The following is a 13,767-nucleotide window of genomic DNA, read 5'->3' as shown; positions in this document are numbered from 1 at the left end:
ATCTGCCAATGCAGGAGACACGGGTTCCATCCCTGGTCTGGGAAGATTCCACATGCCGAGGAGCAACCAAGCCCTTGTGCCACAACTACTGAAGCCCATGAGGCCTGGAGCCCATGCTCCACAACAGGAGAAGCCACTGCAGTGAGAAGCCTGAGCACCACAACCAACGAGTAGCCCCTGCTCGTCACAACTACAGAAAAGCCACAGGAGCAATGAAGGCCCAGTGCAGCTCAAAGCAAAACAAAGCTGGAGGCGGCTCTGGGCTTCAGCTGCTCTACCTCCAAGGACAGTGTCAAAAATGACTAATTGCAGGCCAGAGTCATAGATCCTACCGACCCCTGGTCCCCCATGGCATCTTCTCCCCAGACCTCCAGAGACGCCATGCTGTAAGCCCGGGGTGGGGTGGAGGGCTCTCAGTGGCTCCTCCTGGCCACTTTTCTGGGCACGTGCACACACTACAGGTTGCTGCTGCTGCTGCTAAATCACTTCACTAGTGTCCGACTCTGTGTGACCCCAGGCAAGAGTAACACTACACGTTAAATCCTCCCAATTCATCCAGCACTCCTATCTCTGAATCTGAACACTGAAAAAAAACTCAAGAAGAGGTAAACTGTGTCATACCATCAGTCCAGGGATCCAGGCACCTATAATCTCTGCGTTTCCTAAAAAAACTTTAGTGCCAAAGTCTCTCCCCCAGGGACTTTCTGAAATGGTCTCCTCTCAGCAAGGCCTACTCTTCCAATTATTGCTCCCCATACAAATAAAGGGGAAAGTTCAAAAACACCGTCCCCCCCACCCCTCTATTATAAGCACAAAGGCTCAAGGTATGTTCCTTCTCTTTATCCTGCTTTACAGAAGGTGTGTGGTACTTTCCCACCTCTAGCATCCTAAAGAATTGCCAATCCCTATAAACCCGGGATATCAGAACATGATCTTTTGTGTGCTTATTATTTTCATAACTAACATGTGAAGGATGTAGCCTAAAGTTCCAGAGATTTAATGTAAAATCAGAGTTGCAAAAGAAACGATTGGTGTTTCTTAGGTGCCCAAGAACATCCTAGCGCAGAATGAGACACACATTTCCACTGTGCGGTCTTGGCTCCATGATAATCTCCAGGCAACCAAAAGTCAGCTGCTTAGCGACATAAGCAGGAGGATCAGCCTGCATGTCTCTATTAAAGAGCGGCTGTGGCCTGGTGGGAAGCACGGATATGAGCTGGAGTCACCCTGGGCAGCCAGCTGTCAGGCAGAGACCAGCCACATGGGCTTGGGGTGAGGGCAGACCAGGAGGAAGGGGTTTAACGAAGATGGTTGATGAGAAGGGGGTTGGTGGCAGGGTGTCCAGACATAAGAGGGGCAATTAAAAATGAGGTACAGGGAGGGCAGTTAACCCCCTGGGGGTGGGGGGCTGAAGCATCCTATTTTCCTCTCTAGATGCTATGCCCCTTAAGGGTCTGAGGGGCCTTGGCTTCAGAAAGGTTCATGGTCAGCTAGTAGCTCAGCCAATACAAAGAATTTGGGGACCCAGCTCTTTTCCACTGAATCACACTAAATATAATAGGAAAGCTAACAGGGATTCTTAAAATCATGATTTGACAGGTTTTTATGGAGCTTGAGCTCTACCAGATGCTCTGAGGGACGGAAATAAGAATCCAGGATCAGAGAGCATATGGTAATTTCAGACCTAGATATATGGGCTGGTGAGCGGTTCTACCACTAACCAACTCAAGAACAGGAAAAATAAATAAATAAAGTGCTTCACAAGCCTCAGCCATAAAAGAGAGATAATTGTACTTGCCCTGCTTATCTCTGGGCTGTTGTGAACATCAGATGAGAAAACTGTATGTCTGGAGGAATTTTTGCCATTCCATGGGGCCAGTATATTAATACAGCTACCCTAGGAAGGAGCTATACTGGGTAGAGAGAGAGGTCAATATATCAAACAACACAAAGCAGTAAGCAGGTGCAGAGAAGCTGCAGGGCAAGGGAACTGACAGATGAGACTCTTTCTCTTATTGCCCAGTCTACTCACCTCCAGCCTGAAAGCTGGACAATGCAAAGTACAGGAAAAGCAATTCACACTGCTGCGAGGGTTCCTCAGGGACAGCAGCTTTGCAGTAGGTCGTAACTGGTCTGTGTCCTGAAGCAATTCCATGGATTTTTATTATTCAGGCCACAGCAATCCCCCAGGATCAGACACAACCTCAAACTGATGTCAACAGAGAGACACTCATGCCATCTCCACCCCAGATCTTCAGTTTGACCTCCCAAAGGAACATCAGCTCATTAGCAACCGCATTCACACCATGGGGTACCCTGAAGAAAATCAAGTCCCAAAGAGGAAGAAGTCCCCGATGTAGAAAGAGTTTCTTTTAAAGATCTCAGAGCACCTGCCCACCTCTAATCTCATTTGAATCTTAGTCATTTCCTCCATGTAAGGGCATAGATGGATAAATATTTTATGATAATTCTATGCCAACTACCAAACCAAATATCAAAACAATACAGACATCAGTTAACTGCTCCCTTTATTATATATGCAAATTAACTCATTCCCCAGGCAATAAATACATGTCGAGTGCTTTCTGTAAGCCAGTGGACATCACTCCAGGAGAAGATATCAGAATGAAGACAACCCTAGATCTCCCCTCAAAGGTCTCACAGAAGGGCTGTAGCCTGGTGGTGGTCTGTAACTCCTCCTTTTTTATAGAATGAGGTGTGTGAAAAGTGATGATATTTGATCAGCACACAGAGGTAACTGAATGCAGCTGCTCACAATGGGTCCAGGGGTTCTGTCCACTAGGACTACCATGGCAATTTCCCCCTTAACCCTCCCATTCCCCACCTCTAGCCCAGGCAACCACCAGTCTGCTTTCTGTATCTATAGACCTCCTTACTCAGGACATTCCATGTGAGCAAAATCATGTAACATATGGTCTTCTGCGTCTGGTTTCTTTTATTTACACACACTATTTTCAAGGTTCATCCATGGTGTTGTGTGTATCAATACTTCATTCCTTTTTACAGCTCCATAATATTCCCTTGGGTGACTATTTCACATTTTATTTCTCTACTCACTTGTTGGAACATTTAAGTAATCTGTTGTTTTTCTTTTCTTTTCTTACTATTATGAAGAATGTTACTGTAAACATTAGAAGTTTTTATGTGAATGTATATTCTCGTTTCTCTTGGGATTATACCTAGGAGTGGAACTGCTGGGTCACATGGTGACTCTACGTATAATCATTTGAGAATGTTTTCCAAAACAGCTGCACCATTTTACATTCCCCTCTTTGGTTAATTATTAAACAGTTAGAAAGTCTCAAGCTGAGGCCTTAGTGTATACTCATCTTCTAAATGTTTAGCCTCAAGCTAATGTCGCTTCACTCTCCTCCATGAAATCTCAGGAGCAAAGTTTTTCTCTTGTCAAAGGGAACCTTGACTGTGAGTTGCGCTGTCCTGCTTGACCACTGAAGAGGAAAGCTGCGTCCTTACCTTCCAGGGGAACTACTAGTTCTTGTCCTGGCAGCCTCAGGGCTGCAGGAGATTAACATGGCAGCGTTGTATCTGCACTGGCTGGGTCCACTGTGCCTGCACCTGGAAACAAAGACACAGGAGATGCACCGGCCAGCCCGAGGTCACCTGGCACCCAGCAGGGTCAGGATGCACAGAGCCAGGTCCTGAGTCTGAGTCCTTCCTCTTCCACTGCACAGGGTCCTCCCTTCGCCTCCTTTCCACATCTACTGGGAGCACTTATGCTCGCCTGAGCAGTGAGAACTCCACACATGTGTTTGTTTACCTCTTTTGGAGAAGTTCTCTCATTTATTTCCTCTGCTTTCCTTTGTCAGAAGGCCCCCACGCATACTGAGACAAATGTCTACAGGCTGTTTACTGTGGGCTTTTCTCCCCACACTAGTCTCAGAAGGCCTGGATTTGGAAAAAGAAAGGTGGCTCCTGACAACAGCCTACGTTCTCTTGAGCTGCCTCCTTACTCTTCTATGGCCTGTGTCTCCTGGTGGCCTTGCCCACCCCAGATTTTCCCAGCATTATCCAAAGCATGAACCCGACCTCACTGAGCACCCCTGGGTGCCGGCTTACCCAGGAAACAGGGACAGAAGGAGAGGCATGGGCTCCCCAGAGGAAGAGCCCCCCATTTTAAGCCAGAAATGGGGCATCCATACACACTTCAGTGGAAAAGTATCAAATCAAGCGAGACAGGAGGGCGGAGGCAAACACCTTCACAAACACGGACTTTCCTGTGGTCTCCATGGCCATGTAATGTGCAGATCACGAGCTTTGGAAAGGAAGGGGATCTCTCAGGCCAAGCCAGGCCTGAAGGATCCGGCTCAGCCTGCCCCCAACCTGGTCCTCTCAGCTAAACTGATGCTGACACCTGTCCACCTGCCTTCACTCCCTGGTCAGGCTGCCTGCCTGCACCGCCTCATCCCACGAGCCCAACTCATCCTCTCTCTGTCCACCCACCTCCCCTCTTGTCTCCCCACCTTGATGTCCTCTTGTTTTCCATTAAACTAAAGTGAAACCAGCTGTTTCCGTGTAACAACCTTGATTTACATAAACTGCCTTATCAAGCCAAAATGGGCTGGCTCCAGGCCTAACTGTTCCGACACGCTCTTTGGGTGTCTGTCCAGCCCAACTGTGACACTCTGGGCACTGCCATATCCTGCAGTTCTGCCCGGGTGGGCACCTCCATGCCGCTGGAACAGCTCTGCTCTCTGGCCTCCACACTTTCTGCCCAGCCTGCACGTCCCACGCACAGCTGCCTCCCAGTATCCTTGGTCCACACACTGTCCATGTCACCTCCCCTGGCGTTTGTTTTCATCTGTTGTGACATCTCTTGAATATTCTTTTCATCATAAACACTATACAAGATTATTAAAGAAAATCTGGCAAATTGAACCGGAATGAAAGAAAGATTATTCAAAACTCCACCATCCAAACAGAACACTATGTATTCTGAAGTACTTCCTCTGGTGGGTGGGGTGGGGGTGTGTGTGTGTTCATATCATACATCTTGCCTTGTTGTTCAGCTTTTCAGCTCTGCCTCCCCCACCATATTCTCATTTAAATGGGAAACCCCTTGAAGACAATGATTGACAAGAAAAGGGAACATAACTTGAGCCGTAAAATGAGTTGTGAAAACTTCCAACCTCCAAGATGTTTTGTATGACAGTCTGCAAAACACAGATGAGCTCGTGGCCAGGCTCTGAGGTCTTGGCTTCTCCTCTCCTCCCCACTTGTCAACCTCAGCCCCTGCCACCCTCCTATGCTCACCTCTCCCCCCAGTTTCCCCTGCCTACCACGAAAGACTCGAGCTGGCAATAAGCCTGGTCCATGGAAAATGATCCCTACAAGTGCCGTGACTTTCCAGCTGGTGGACAGATTGGTTTACTATACATTGCCATGAAAGCTTCAGGGATTTGAGCTGAATTTGAATCATCTGGTTTTAAAGGAACTATAGAAACCTTAAAATGATTTATATGTGATTTTTCCCTCCTCCAATTGCATTTATTGTCTGAGCCCTTTGCTGGTCTTTAATCCTACGTGGTCTTTTATGATTGTCATCCAAGTCTGAGTTTTGCAAGCATAAGCCTTAATAACATCAACAATAACAGTTACCTTGACCTTGACCCTTAAACAAGTCTCAGTGCTTCTCGATTCTGGTCATATTTTCTTCCACAGTCCTTGAAAAATGTTAGTTGAATAGTAGAGACTTAACCTCAAAAGTGTTGTTGATAATCACTGATACAAAGATCAAAGTTTAACTAAAAATAAATGAGTTATAATTTTGAAAAAGTTAAGAGTAAAGCCCTGTTAGAGACTAGACATTCAGAGATAAATCTAAAGCCCTCAGAAACTTTCCACTCATGATAGAGAAGGAAATGCACCACCTACCCCTTTTACATCTAGCATGTGAAATTTTTCTGTAATATTAAGTCAATTTATGAATAACAGACAGTTTTTAATGAGGCTTTACTGTGTTTGGATATTATGCTTCTTTAAAAGAATAGAGCATCTAAGATTCTCTATTTGGCTAAAAAAATCCTCAGTGTGATACGGTGTGAAAATTGCCCAAACAAAACAATATTCCTCCAGACTTACCTTTCTAAAGTAGGAAATTTCTTCAATACAAAGGAATCTATTGCTCTCTCTTGTCCTAAGAACTCTACACCCTAGACAACTTTAAAGAAAAAATAAGTATCGATAGCCAAGACCAACACAAAAACCACCTGATCCCACGTTGGTCCTTGGCATCCGTAGAGCTTCTTCTCAACATAACCATGTCCTCTCACATAAGTCCCAGAACTAGGCCTTCCAAATTCTACCCTCTTCACTGTAAGTGGTAAGCTCCCTCAGACAAATTCAGAAATTGTCCCTGCTTCTTCCTAGCTGATGACAATTCTGTTTTAAGGGGGTTTAGATGCTATAGAAGTTACCATGGCGGGTGGGGTGTGGTGGCCATTCCCTCTGGGTGCTCGCAGATTTCTGTAGTCCACTCATATCTCTTGCCACTTCCTATTGAGACCAAGGTTAGACATAACTGAGTCACATCAAAACAAAGCCACCACTTGCTAATCTGCAAACTCAGAAAAGATTATATGGGTTTGGTAAAACTTCAGGGAGGCTTGAAAGTCTATATCCATCCCTAAGAGGCTCAAATGCCTTTCATTTGTCCTTTGTTCACTCTTCAGGTGGCAAGTACTTGCTCCTAGAAAGGCCCCCTGGGAACCTCACTCTCTAATGACAAGCAGCCAAGTTTTTCAGGGTTCACTGGTGCTTTAGTGAATTCTAAAATGCTCATACAAAAGAGCCAATTCCCAGTCTTATTAATATTTAAAACCTTCCTTCTTGCAAATTCATGCCATGGATCCCTAAGATGTGCTTAGAGGCCAACAACAACAGATGCTCTGGCTGGACATTTTTTTTTTTAATATAATTATTTTTAAAACAAAACAAAACAAAAAAATGAAGACTCTCACTAGGCTGAAAGGACAAGCAGCCCAACTCCTCCGGTACTTTAAATTATTTTGCCCAAAACTTTGGGGCAAGGGAAAGACAATAATCTCTTCAGTCTAAAGCACATTATGGCAAATTCTAGCAAAAGGATACTTTTTCAGGGGCTGATAATAAGGGAAAATAGAAATTTGAGGCAGGAAGCCCAAGAAAGGGTTCTCTGTTGGGTATACATGTATAATCCCCAAGAGCTGGGTGCTTCTGGAGAGAAATGTATGGTATTCATTCCTTTCCATATATGCCAAGCCAATAAAAGCAACACACAATTCATTCAGCATCAATGAGAGACTGTACGGACTCTCAAAAGATTTCTAATCAGATTATGGCTCGTCAACTTCAATGTGAAATGAGCATCATATTTGTTGTTGAGAGCCACATGCTCTCCTCCCAGTTCTTCCCAGTGCAGGCTAAAACCAGAACTTTAGAAAGTGGGTCATTTAATCAAGCAGCCTCACTAGACAAGCAAGAAACCCAGGACTGGAGAGACGAGATGGCTTGCCCAGGGTCATGTCACTGGTTCTAAGAGCAGTGGAACTCCTGGCTCACAGCGCTGTTTACACTGTGTTCAGTGAACTGTGTTCTCCTTTCAACAAAAGAGTAGTTCAGAGATACTAAAGCTGGATGAGGGACAGAGTTGCCACCATAACCCACAAAGGACGCTTTAAGACCCTAGAACCGCTTCGTTTGAGAGAAAGAAGCTGTAGAAGAAAATAAAAGCTGCTCTTTCGTCTCTCAAGGGCTGTCAGATGTGCTCTGTAGAGCTCCAGGGGAGTGACCAGAGCCGGCAAGGGTGAAGGCTGTGCACAAGCAGGCTCTGGGTCCGCTTCCAGGAGACGCTTCTTATGAGAAGCCGAGTCCCACAAGGCCTGGGCTGCGTGCTATTCTGTGGGGAGGTGTGCTCCCAAACGGAGACCCTCATACATATGATTGGTGTGAAAAGGGAGAGAGTACTGGCACCCAGAGGTTTGGGAGTCACCTGCAGAAATAATATTAATGGGAATCCTCCTTGGGGTGGGAGTTTGAACCAGGCCAGCAGATCTAAAATATTGTTGATGGTTGCAATTTCTAAAAATGCTTTCAAATACAGATTCCTGAAACCAATGGGTGGAAACAGGCCTGGAAACGGGTAATTTAAAAAACATTCTATGTTTCAGTGATTCTCTAAATAGGGAACCACTGAAATGGATCAGTGGCTCTCATACCTTTCAACCATAACTCACAGTATGGAAATCATCTTTGCACAGAAACTGGGGATATGCACATTTACATAACGAAAACAGAAGTTTCACAAACAATTGTTGCCCCTATTACACATGAGGCACTTTGATATTTTCTATTTCATTTTGTATATTTTTGTAAAATGTGGGTTAAGATTCACCTAATTCATTTTATGATCAACTCAAGAAAACTCTATATAACTTTCAAGAAACAGAAAGCAAAGGTGAGAAAAAGAAAGTGTGCCCACAGAAAGAAGAAAACATGGGTTTAGATTCTCTTGGCATTTGGCATGTGGTCTGGTTGTTTTAGGTACAGATGAGGAGGGACCAAAGAGAACCTTGAAGGCAGCACTCATTCAAAAACAAGTAGTCAAAGAGGTGGTTACTGTAATTAAAAAACATCACAGGTAGGCAGTTACCGAATCCTCGAGAAGCAAAAACATCTGAGCAAATCTCCATGTACATGAGTTATCTTCCCTTGCAGAGCTTTGGAGAAGCAGCAAAGATCAAGCTAATCTATGCAGCTTAATTATGTTAGTGACTGAAAAGATGTTTTCTTCCTTTGCATTTGAATTATGCGAAGAAAATGGCTGTTAATTAAAAATGTAGCAAAGCTTGCCCAGAGTCCAATGTGCTCTATCATCCTATGGTGAAGGAGGCCCCTCCCAGGCTCAATGGAAGGCCTTACCGGCCAGTGGCTACCCTTCATGGTGAAGATGAATGCTTGAGCTCACCTAAGGACATGCAGATGTCTTGTGCCACTACAGGGAAAGATGGGAGTTGCATGTCTCTCCCACCCATTTCTTTGCTTTTATGTCAACTTGCTTTCATGGATCCTCCTTACCTAGATTACTAAACATGGTATAGCAGAAAGCCCTAGTGATGCTTCTCACATGTGCATGTGTAGCACCTGGATCTTGTTAAGATGCAGAGTCTGAGTTGGTCTGGGTGCAATCTGAGAATCTGCATTTCTAACTAGGTCCCAGGTGATGCCCATGTTACTGGCCCCTGAACCACCACTTTGACTAGCAAAGACCTTGATTTTGGAGTCAGGTATATTAGGATCTGCATCCCTACCCTGCCACTTTCTTTCCTGCAAATGTTTTGGAAACATTTTTAAATAATAACTTTTATTGGGGCGGAGGGGGGCGGTTTCTGTTTATAATAGTAATGTAGAAAAGGGCAAGTTATTTTACTTCTTTGAACTCAGTCTCCTCTGTAAACAGAAAATAACAACCCCCACCTTTGGGCTGAGGCTGGGGGGATAGTGAAAGCTCTCACCCATGCTCTCTGCCGCCCTTACAGTCCTGAAAGTAGGATCTCCCTGCACTTTCCACTCCTCCACTGACCCTCTTTTCTAGTGCACTCTGACCTCTGCCCTTGACTTCCTCTTGAGACTGTTCTCCCCAAGGATCCAACAACCACTGTTCACTTTGATCACTCTTGAATACATAAAACTGTTAACAACCCTCTCTGTTCTCGAAATGCTCTTTGGTTTGGGGACCAGCCCCCACCTCATTCTACCATCTCACACTCACTCCTCTGATCAGTCTCCCTCTGTCCATTTCATGCATTTGGGGTTTCTTCAGGTCCCTGTCCTTGGCTTTCTGTTGGATGCTTTCTACACATTCTTCCATGACCACCATGGCATTGCATCCTCCAAATGCTAATCCCCAAATCAAGATCTACAGCCTGGAGCACTCCTCCCAGCCCCAGATTCAGAGAGCCCCTAGCCCTCTGATTACAATGTCTCCAAGACATATCCAACTCCATGTGTCCAGACAGAACTTGTCACTTCCTCCTGTGTTCCCATAGGTAGCTCCAGGCTCTACCATCCACTCATCTTATTAGCCAGTCTAGGCACTCGGGTACTTACCCTCCACTGGGCTAGCACCATTATTTTTTGAATTCACATATGAATGTATTATCTCCCTAACATTATGTAGCAAATACCTTAATGTCCTTATAGCACCGAGCATGATGCAATATGCATATCTGTAATTTAAGTCACCAATAAGTTATTTCAGGAACCAGAATGTGAATTACACTTTGCTACACGTGCAGAGAAAACTGCGTCCACTAACAGCTCTTGGCATTGTTAATAGTTTCCACTCAAGAAGAAAAGTACTTCCATTAAGTTCGTAGGCTGCAAATTAAATCTCCACAAATTCTGCACCCCCCCCCAAAAAGTGGGGCAAGGGGAGAAATCCTTGTTTTTCTAGGACTTGAGGGATAGATACTCAAGTTTTGGCTGGCTGGCATTATGAGGAAAGTCCTGGAACCATCATGGATGAGAGATACATGCTGAATGACACTATAACCTTTACACATCTGGTTCCTCTCCTTGACTATACACAGAACACCTGGATGGCAGGGGTAATGCCTGCAGGTTATACCCCTAGAAGTCGGGCTGTGCTCACTCAATACATTTGAGCTGTCGAGTGAGTGGGTGAATGAGTGAGGAAATGGATAGGTAGATAGAAAAAAAATACTGATGCTGAAGTAGGTCTTTCAGCCACAAGTCCTGAAAGCTGGGACTGGTGAGAGTAGGCTGGTCCTCAAAGACTATAAGCAGCTCTCAACAAGAATCACTTTATCCTGGGAACACCGGAACTCCAATATTCTACTGAGTCTGGAGCAGGAGCCAAGACCTTCGCCTCATTGAATGAAAGGAATTCCATCTCAGCAGCACCCCTGTTGGTTTCTGACTGGACTTCACTTACACAGTGTGTTCACAGGCTCTGTTTTACTTCTTCTGCCTGCATCTGGGGGCAGACAAGACAACTATGTTGAAGATACATATCTAGCTGTCTCATTGAGGTAAGCGGCTCCTAAACACCAATCCTGTCCATTTCAACAATGCCATCATGTCACTGCTGTATCCCCAGTGTGGCCCAGTGAAATGTGGGCTTGAATTTCATCAGGACACTCATTCTGGGCTCTGGCACGGGTTGACTGGTGACCCCCAGAAGGCTTCCGGGAAGCAGACCGCAGACGTCCGTAGGGGTCCTTTCCAGATTCCTCAGCGAAGTCAGCCTATTCTGTCATTTCCAAACCCTATTCTGTCATTTCCAAACCTTTCCTCTCACAGACTCTTTTCCCTTCAAAGCTTTTCCTTTGAAATCTACTCTGTGTTAGAAGCCTTCAAGTTCTATCTGGCTGAAGCCAGGGGCCAAGAAGGGATCCTGGATGCTCAAGTGGTGATTTCTGCCAAGAGATTCCTCTAAGCTACATTTCTGAGGCCACTCTGTGCTGCTCGCAACGCCTCTGCCCCAGAGAGGCTGCCCTCGGCCTCTTGAATTATCCCTACTCCCAGGAGCTTCACACACCTTCTCCCTACAATGGCTTAGACTCAACCTTTGAAGCCAGGGTCCTGCAGCATGTGGCACCTGTCCACCAGACACCGTCTACACTCCTAAGGCAGAGCCCCTCCCCCACACAGCTGAAGCAGAGCAGGTCCAGGGTGGTGGCCCTGTGTGACATCTTCCCTATTTCTCCCTTCTCCTCCACCACCTGGAGCTCACTCAGAAGGAAGTATCATTGCCCTGAAACTGAGGAGGCATGGATTACAGGCCCTCCATCTGTCAGGAACTAGTTGTATGGCTCCCGGCAGGACACTGACCTGTCATCTGCTCTCTGATCCAGGATCACACCCTCCCTATCTTTCAGAGTACTGTAAATATCCAACAATACAAAAGTACTTTGGAAAATGCAAGGTTTTGTTACTACTATTATTCTAATACTGTGACCAATATGTGGGACTTCCCAGGTGGCTTAGCCTGCAATGCAAGACACACAGAGTTCAGGATTCCTGGGTCAGGAAGATCCCCTGGAGAAGGAAATGGCAATCCCTTCCAGTATCTTGCCTGGAAAATCCCATGGACAAATAAGCCTGGAGGGCTACAGTCCACGGGGTCACAAAAGAGTTGGACGCAACTAAGCGACTGCGCAAGTAAACCACAACGACCAGTATGTGGACCTCCCTCTCCCCCGGAAGCTCTGTCTGGTGCAGAGAGAAAGCCCCCCACACACACTCACGCCCTTAAACTCAGTTACCGAAAGGTTCGGGCAGCACTCTCCTGGCTGCCTGGCAAACCAGAAATTCTCTACTTTTCTCCAGTCTGTCAACACTCTCATCTGTAACTACTGCACCTCGTTGTTTCAGTCATCCTTCCGCCTGGAGGATTTCTGAAGTCTCAGGAAACAGGCTGACAGAGGCTCTAAGTGGTCATCTCATTAATCCATTCTTTGCCTCCAGGCAGAGCTTGCAAAGAATACTCCTGCAAAGCAACTTCTCTTCAGGTCTCCAGGGTTTAGAGGAAATGAGACCATGTGCAGCACAGGGGCATGGCCTCCTAGACACGGAGAGTCCCAGTCCCTCAGGCCACATTTGGGATCTGCTGACCCATCATCCTGAGAGATGTCCACACTCCTGGCACACAACATGGTGCATATGGACAGGCATCGGCCACTCTACAGTTCCTTTTCTCAAGCAGTCATTGTCTGAGAAATGTTGGGGAAGGTTGACTAGTAGGGGGCTGGAGATGGTGTTTATGGGGAAAAGGCAGCTTTTGCTTACTTGGTTTTGTTAGGTAGGTAGAATAGGGAAAAGGAGTCCAAAATGGCGGTGGCTAAAAGACAAGGAAGGTCAAAGGAAGGTCCAAGGACCAGAGTGAAGACTTCAGGCAGAACAAACAGCACTCCTGGCTAAGCCCAATTTGCATAGGGCAGGCCCAGGTGGAGGAAAAAAACATAAAAGGAGGAGCCAAAGTGCTCTCTCATGGACTCTCTCTCCCACGTGCGTGTGCTCTTTTCTCTCTCACTCTCCTGCTATCTTCTAAATAAAATAGAGCTGTAACACTGATTTGCCTAAGAGCTGTAGCACGGTTTGTCCAAGACCCAAGAGCTGTGATGCGCCGAGGGCTTTAATGTCCATCGCTCCAAATCTTTGTTGTGAGGAGACAAAGAACCGAGGAACATACACTCACGTGACAGTTTTAAAATGACCCATGCCTTCTTCACATTGATTGAGAAGCATTTTCCTTGGATTCCAGTCCAAGGAAATTCATAAAGAAAAACTCCTTTAGGCTGAAAATGCCAGTGGTCAATATCTCTTGGGACACTGAGGTGGAAGATGCAAGCCTTTCCTTAAGTCTGAGCCATGGCACACAGATGTGAGCAGCCTACAGTCGTCAGCCCAGCTCTCCAACCCAGAGAATCTTCACCTGTGAAGAGCAGTTTCAGTTTTTTTTCATTTTGTGACATCACTTCTTGCCTTAGTCTCCATCCCTAACCTTCATTTCCCTTCACAGCGTGACCCTCAATAAGCTGCCTTCAGTTTACACTCCCCACATGGCCCGCTGCTGTGCTGGGCATGCAGCTCGGGGCTCTGTCCAGCATCTGCTCACTGCCCCGTCCACACTCACAGCTCTGACCCCCAAGTACTGACTTTGCTCTTGCCCAGCCTTAGGATGTTCCTCCTCAGCTCCTCCACCCTGGCCCATTCTCATTAGTTGGG

General features: G+C 46.1%; 1 protein-coding gene and 1 long non-coding RNA gene across 5 annotated transcripts in view; both read right to left on the bottom strand.

Moving 5' to 3' along the window:
* Positions 1-13,767, bottom strand: part of PRKCE (protein kinase C epsilon) — a 543,326-nt gene that overhangs the window by 253,121 nt on the left and 276,438 nt on the right. The window lies entirely within an intron of this gene.
* On the bottom strand, positions 132-12,957 carry LOC123328458. Its single transcript, XR_006543289.1, has 3 exons — positions 4,099-12,957; positions 3,496-3,597; positions 132-2,699 (listed from the first exon to the last, which is right to left on the bottom strand). It is a non-coding gene; the product is annotated as an uncharacterized LOC123328458 (long non-coding RNA).

This window comes from Bubalus bubalis, chromosome 12, assembly GCF_019923935.1.
Source record: "Bubalus bubalis isolate 160015118507 breed Murrah chromosome 12, NDDB_SH_1, whole genome shotgun sequence".
Lineage (NCBI taxonomy): Eukaryota > Metazoa > Chordata > Mammalia > Artiodactyla > Bovidae > Bubalus > Bubalus bubalis.
Note: the sequence above shows the minus strand (reverse complement) of the source record. Positions and strands in the feature narration are given on the sequence as shown.